Source organism: Citrus clementina, unplaced genomic scaffold (assembly GCF_000493195.1).
Source record: "Citrus clementina cultivar Clemenules unplaced genomic scaffold, Citrus_clementina_v1.0 scaffold_6, whole genome shotgun sequence".
Classification (NCBI taxonomy): domain Eukaryota; kingdom Viridiplantae; phylum Streptophyta; class Magnoliopsida; order Sapindales; family Rutaceae; genus Citrus; species Citrus x clementina.
In genome coordinates, this window is record NW_006262139.1 from 13,258,279 (window position 1) to 13,266,468 (window position 8,190).

The following is an 8,190-nucleotide window of genomic DNA, read 5'->3' on the forward strand; positions in this document are numbered from 1 at the left end:
TTACGATCAGAATCAGAATTAGAATCAGAATAACTATGGACAATGAGCCAAAACATTTGGAATCTCATACAATCATCAATAATTGAAATCAGACATGGGTACAAAACATTCGTATCAAATTCATAAAAGTCCATAACAATAATTTAGGCTTGCATAATATTTTATAGACAAAATTATAAAAGGCCGTCATGTCATAAAATAATTTACATATTGAAGAGCATTCATGAAATATTTTGTAAAAATTATTTAGATTTGAAAACATTTCCATAAACTGATTTTGTAATGAAAATCTATTAATCTTCTAAATAGTATAAAAACTCTTATAATAATATCAATATACTTATACATATTCAGTATATTAGGAATGAAGTTACTTACCTTGATAAAGGGATTTGAACTAACACACCTCTAAGCCTCTAAAAGTCTCAATCACCTCCAATACCTTAACAAATATAAGATATAACTATTAATAACTTATCCTAAGAATCTGATTTGCTAATTCATACCCGTACTAGTCTAATTCTTAAAATTTTAACTTTTACTCTAAAACTTAAAATGACATAATATTCTATAGAACCATTCTGGACATCCATGGGTACCTCATATAAAATTTCTAAGAGGATCCGATACCAAAAACATTTTCAAAACTATTTATTACTTGACAAATTCAAACATGTTTCACAGGATCTTAACCGAACAGAATGTATTCTGAGAATTGTATAAAATCAAATACTGCTCAGACAATTATGAAATTAAAAATGGGAATACTAGACACATGTATCAACTCCTATATAAAATTTAATAATGTTTTGAGTTCATTTAATAGTACAAATAAGTTTATGAATCTGATTGCCTTGCTGGAATCACAGTTTTTCAGTGTATTAGTGTTCGATTCAAAAATCCATATAAAATTGAAAACAAAGTCAAATCTTATGAAATAAAATTTAATCAATAAGCTCTACATGTCTAGTTTTCCGAAATATAAATTTCTTAAGAAAAATCATTTAGAAAATATATGTTTAAATTCGAGATACTCATATTGTTTAGAATTTATCCAGTGTGCTTAATACACCAAGGGTTGATTATTAAAACCTACAATAAATCAAAACCCTAAACAGAAACTAAACACACCTTAAATCATGTATTATAATCTGTATCAATCTAAAATCATGCTAATATAAACCCTAAATAGAGTGATTGGAAATCTCATGGAAAATAAGGAGAGTAAACTACCAATTGCTTTGATTCTCTCATAAACAAATGTTTTAATTCCTAGGTTGGATTGAAAATGAAAGGGGGTTAGGGGTATTTATAGGATTTCTTAAGGCTAATTGATGGCTAGAATTTTGCCACCACAACTCTTGATCAATGGTTGAAATTATCCTTCATAAATACCTTACTAGTTTCTAGAATTCTTATCTATCTCTGCAACTTTCTTACATAAACACTTATGTCATAGATTATGTCATTATTACCTAGTCATTGCATCATCACTTATGTCATTACTTCTCTTAAAATTAAATATTATATATTATTAATATTATTTTAATACTTAAAGGGGCTTGTTAGCTCAAAATGAATTCTACTATATTTAGGTGAGAGAATTAAACCTTACATTAGCTCTCCTCCACTTGTTGCCATTAGCCATTCTTGCACATGTGGCAATAATCCCTCATTGATGCCATTTCTCATACCCATGATGTGGACACTTCAAGAGTAGCCCATTGAATCGCTCTCATGTTTCGAAAAACTGCTCGTCTTCTCTCTGGGTAAACCCTGAGATTTCCCTGTGAATAACATTGGTTTTACGTACTGGGAAGTATTTATTTAAAAATTTTGTTACCATTTGTTACCATTTGTTCTCATGATGTAATGCTATTACAGACAATGTATTGAGCCATAAACAAGCTCCATCCTTTAAAAAAATGAGAATAATCTAAGTTTACCATCATCGTCTGAAAAATTCTCATATTTAAAAGTTTGACAGACAACATGAAAATCATTCAAATGATTATATGGATCCTCATTTTCTAGGCCATAAAATGTTGGGAGACAATTTAGCACACTAGGTTTTAACTCAAAACTCCTAGCATCTACATTTGGGTATCTTATGCATGAGGTGCTCAAGTTAGCTAAGGGACTTAAGTAGTCCTTAAATGGCCTCTCCTGTGGTGCTTGTTGTTGTTGTTGCAAATCCATTTCACTTTTATCTTTAATTACAATGTGTTTGTGTGTGCGAAGTATTTTTTCAAGTTCAAAATTTATGGGCTCAAGATTAGGTAATAATGACCTTCGACCATGCATGCAAATAATACAAAAAGAAATGAAACAAAATTAATAAAAATAAAGAAGAAAGAGAAATTACAGTACTAACCTTATCCTCTATTACAACCTTATTATAACACACTAAAAAAATACGTGAAATAAATTAATTAAAAATAAATTAATAAGATAAATGAAACATTACAAAGAAAAATAATTTGAAATTAAATTACAGAACTTTAAAGAAGAGAAAAAGAAAATTCTTACTTCAAAATGCAGATTCACTTTTTTTTTAAATAAAAAATTACAAGAAAACCACTAAAAGAACTTATTTACAAAAATTAATTCTACGAATTAAAATAAGTTACCTCTTCGACAACAGTGCCAAAAACTTGTTGTGCAAATTTTATTGAACTCGCAAGTGCACGAATCTATTGTAAAATAGATTAATGGTGACGAGTGTCGATCTCACGAGGAGGTAGATTTTAATTATGTGTAGAATTGATTTTCTAAGTGGGTGGTTAGATTTGTGGTGAAAGTGACTTAGATTATCCTAAAATTTGAATTAAAATGACGAGAATAAATTGAAGAGAAATCTATTGAAATGAAACACTTTGGTATCTGGATCTGCATCAACATATACCGTGGGCTAAATTTTCTTATTAATACCAATTAAATCATGAGGGGGGGTTTCCACTCTTCATAAACCACACTTTAATCAATATGGTGCTAAGAACTTATCGTGCCAAATAGTAATAACCTTGTACTAGGGAGTCGGTTAAACCAGTGTGGTATCTAGACAAGATTATTACTATCCGTCGACGAAAAGTCAAAACATCCACCTTAATTATAGGGGAAGAGATAGTAAATTTACCAAATAAAGCCCATGACACATGTTGATACTTCACCTTCAACCCAAGCTTGAAAGAAAATTAGCTACTCATAATTGAAATATGGGTAAAATAGAAATTTATTAAAATACGTAGAAAATCTAAGATGAAGAAGGAATTACAGAAAATGGAACTAAAAAATGAATTTAAGGATACCAAATTAGGGGGGAGCCCCCCTTTTTATAGATATATTGAGTAAATCAAAGCCATTAAATTAAAAATATTTTGGACGTTTAGGATTGCACCACGTGTCAACAGTACACGGTTTGACCACACGGTTAAAATAGTGACGTGGTTTGACCACGCGGTTTGAATAATGACGAGGTTTGAACAATGAGGCAACTTGGATAGTGGTGATTTGGTTTTTGATCCACTAACATGCTGCCACATCACCGATTAACAGTACATAAGAATTTTAGTCTAATAGGATCGTGCCACCTCATCAGTCAATGCCACATCATCGGTCAATGTCACGTCATCGTTCCGTATATGTGAATAGTAACATGGATAGTACCATACATGTAAACAGTACCGTACATGTGAACAATGCCATTTTTCCTTTTATGCTCCTCTTAAGTTTTTCGACTGTAAAGATCTTACTAGTGATATCCGTTTTGCTGTCTGATCTCTTGTTCTTTGTGAAATGACCATCATGCCCCTAAAATATATAAAATATGCATTTATAATACAATATACATAATTAAATCACAAGAGACTTAAATACATAAAAGTAGAGGTGTTAGTAAGACTTAAAGTGTAAAATGACGATTTCTCCTTTATAAATATACACTTTCTAACACTCAATACAGATCTCATGCATATCCTGAAGGAAAAATTGAAGATGTACTAGTGAAGGTAGACAAATTTATTTTTCTAGTGGATTTCATTGTACTAGATTTTGAGGTTGATAAAGAGGTACCAATTATACTTCAAAGACCTTTCCTAGCAATATGGAAGACTCTAATTGATGTGCAAAAAGGAGAGTTAACTATGAGGGTGAATGTCCAACAAGTCACCTTTAATGTATTGGAAGGTATGAAGAGTCCTGATGATGCAGAAGATTGTAATTTCATGAGTGTTGTAGATCTTGTTGTAACAACAAGAATCAATAAATACTGCAGTACAGAAGTCATCAAAGTTGTAACTTTTAAAAGCCTTGAAGAAGAGGATGTTGCAGCAGCTCAGATAGCATGGACGAGAGAAAAGCAATATGACAGACATAACAAATACTTTGAATCTTTAGAGCTCTCAAACATTGAAGTAAAAATAATTGGCCATCTATTGAATCACCTCCAACTCTTGAATTAAAACTTTAACCTTCACATTTGAAATATGGATTACAGGAAGCTCAACAAAGCCACAAGGAAGGATCATTTTCCATTATCATTTATAGATTAAATGATGGACAAACTCGTTGGCAAACAATACTACTGTTTTCTTGATGGGTATTCAGGCTATAACCAAATTACTATAGCACCAGAGGATCAGGAAAAGACTACATTCACCTGCCCTTATGGAACGTTTGCTTTCAGACGGATGCCTTTTGGTTTATGCAATGCTCCAACACTTTTCCAGAGATGTATGATGTCTATTTTCTCAGATATGGTTGAGCAAACATTGGAAGTCTTCATGGACGATTTTTCGGTCTTGGGAGAAACATACACTGATTGTTTACACAATTTGGAAGAAGTGTTCAAGAGGTGTGAGACAACTAACTTGGTACTAAATTGGGAAAAATACCATGTTTTGGTACAAGAGGGCATAATGTTGGGTCATAGAGTATTAAAAAATGGAATAGAGGTAAATAAGGGCAGAATAGAAGTGATAGACAACTGCCACCTCCCACTTCAGTCAAGGGTATTAGAAGCTTCTTAGAACATGCTGGTTTCTACAGAAGATTCATCAAAGATTTTTCCAAAATAGCCAAACCATTATGCTCACTGCTAGAGCATGACAAGCCTTTTAATTTTGATGAAGATTGCCTTAAAGCTTTTAGTGAGTTGAAGAAAGCTTTAGTAACAACACCAGTTGTTATAACGCCAGACTGAAGCCTATCCTTTAAACTGATGTGTGATGCCAATGATCATTCTGTTGAAGTAGTGTTGAGGCAGAGAAAAAATAAAGTTTTTCACTCCATCTATTATGCTAGCAAAACTCTTACTCATGCTTAGATTAATTACACTGCTACAGAGAAAGAGCTGGTAGCAATGGTATTTGCTTTTGATAAATTCAGAGCTTACCTAGTGGGCACTAAAGTAACAGTCTACATAAATCATGCAGCAATAAGGTACTTAATTTCCAAAAAAGATGTCAAACCAAGATTGATAAGATAGATCTTATTGTTACAAGAATTTGATTTGGAAATCGTGGACATAAAAGGGACTGAAAACCAGGTAGCAGATCATCTATCATGATTAAAAGCATATGCCAACACATTAACTAAGCCTGGCATTATTGAAACTTTCCCTGATGAACAATTGCTTATGTTACAGCATGCACAAAAGTTGCAGTAATATGGACTTCCATGGTATGCCGACTTTGCCAATTATTTAGTAAGTGAATTGCTGCCACCTGAGTTGAATTGCCAATTATACAAGTTATGCTTAGACCATGAGATTCGCAGATGTGTCTCAGATGAAGAAATTCCACACATATTGCATTTCTGCCATACTACAGCATATGAAGGACATTTTGGTGACCATAGAATATCTACTAAAGTTTTACAATCAAGTTACTATTAGCCTACTATTTTTAAAGATGCTTATGAGTTTGTTAAATGTTATGACAGTTGCCAAAGAATAAGAAACATATCTTAAAGACATGAAATGCTATTGACAAATATTTTAGAAGTAGAGATCATTGATGTATGAGGGATAAATTTCATGGGCCCATTTCCACTATATTGTGGGAACCTATATATACTAGTTGCTGTAGATTATGTGTCTAAATAGGTGGAGGCTACAACATTACAAACAAATTATGCCAAAACAGTAGTGAGTTTTATTTTAAAACAAAACACTTTTTCAAGGTTTGGAACTCCACGAGCAATCATTAGTGATGAGGGTACTCATTTCTGCAACAAAATATTTACTGCAACAATGGCCAAATATGGAATCAAGTATAAAATTACTACACCATATCATCCACAATCTAATGGTTAGGCCGAAGTGTCCAACAGGGAGATTAAAAAGATTACGGAGAAAGTGGTTTACCCCACCAAAAAGGATTGGTCATTGCACTTACATGACTCCTTATGGGCTTACAGAACAACATATAAGACACCACTTTGCATGTCTCCCTACCGAATTGTGTATAGGAAAGCTTGCCACTTGCCACTTGCCACTCGAGCTAGAGCACAAAGCATACTGGGCGCTGAAGCATTTAAACTGGGACATGCATGCTACAACAGATCAGAGAAAGATTCAACTATGTGAGCTTGATGAACTAAGATTGTTCTCCTATGAAAATGCAAGGATCTATAAGGAGAGAACAAAATAATGGCATGACAAACACATCCAACAAATGAGTTTAATGCCGAGCCAATTAGTTTTACTTTACAATTCCAAATTAAAACTTTTTCCAGGAAAATTGAAATCTAGATGGTCTAGTCCTTTCAAGTTAATAATAATTTATTCACATGGGGCTGTTGACCTTTTGGATGAGAGAACAAGCCAAGAGTTCAAATTCGATGGGCAATGAGTAAAACATTTACATGAATTCTGTTATGGATCATACAAAAGAGCATGAATTCTGTTATGGATCATACAAAAGAGCATGAATTCTGTTATGGACCATACAAAAGAGGTTATACTCCTCAAAAACCCAACATTGTGAGCTAATAAAAGACTTTGGGAGGCAACCTAACAATTAGAAAAGTTATTTAGCATTTTCATTCTTTTCTTTACAAAAAAAAAAGTTTTTCTTCCCAAGTTTATCTATTTTACCGGAATTCTTTTCGAAAATTTTAATTTATTTTAACCTATATAAGGGTTTCACTGTTCACCTTACCCTCTAATACAATTTTCTTTCTCCTACGCAGTCATACTCCCAACAGATCACAATCTATTCTTAATGTTTCACTCTTGGACATATCACCACATCCATCCCACTGCTGCAACAATGCTAAGGTATAAAAAGCCAGCCAGCCGATTAAAGGATCCTTCTCGATTTCAAAGTTACCATGCGGAGGAGAAGTATAAAGAATTTATTGAACTGCGTAAAATCTTAGAAGAAAAAGGGTTTCAGCTCCCACTTCAACCCTCAGACATTGTGCAATCACTGTACGCTGCTGCAATAAAACGCGAGTGGCTGGAGTTTTGTTTCCATCCTCGAGACCCTGTGTTGCCGCTAGTAAAAGAATTTTACGACAACCTACTAAGCCCCAACCACCACAATATTTGGGTACGAAGTTCTCTTGTACCATTAGATTCTCGAGTTATTAATGCTTTCTATAATTTACCCGTTAAAGTGGACTGCGAGTATGCCAAATTACTTGGCAACATAACCCCACAAAAATGGAATAAGATCTTCAAAATATTTACCATAGAGGGTGCATCTTGGGCTAATGAAGAAGAGCGTGTGATTAATAGGATAGACTTGAAAGCCATTGCTAAGGTATGGGTAAAAATTTTAAAATCCATATTAATGCCAACCACACACACCACCATTATTTCACAAGAGAGGTTAGTATTTTTGTATGTCATTATTAGAGGGTTGCCCATAGATGTGGGAATTATTATAGAAAAAGAAATTCGAGAGTGTGCTATGAAAAAACATAAAATGGTTGCTTTGATATTTCCTTCCCTTATCACCAACATATGTGTGGTATCGGGAGTCCACCTTGATGCACAAGATGACCGTGTTAAGCTCTCACACGCACCATTAAGCGAATTGTCGGTGAAGCTGCTGCAGCCCCACTAGAACCAGCTGTTGTAGTAAGGGCGAGAAGAGTTGTTGGTTTGGAGAGGAGAATCTAAGAACTGAGCACCAGTATCACTCAATGTGCTGAAGCCTAGCAGAGGGAAAACAATCGGTTTTG

The 8,190-nt window shown here is 33.6% G+C and overlaps 1 non-coding gene across 1 annotated transcript; it reads left to right on the forward strand.

Moving 5' to 3' along the window:
• Window positions 1-1,691: 1,691 nt before the first annotated feature.
• LOC112097489 lies at window positions 1,692-1,795 on the forward strand. Its single transcript, XR_002905021.1, has one exon. It is a non-coding gene; the product is annotated as a small nucleolar RNA R71 (small nucleolar RNA).
• Window positions 1,796-8,190: the final 6,395 nt, after the last annotated feature.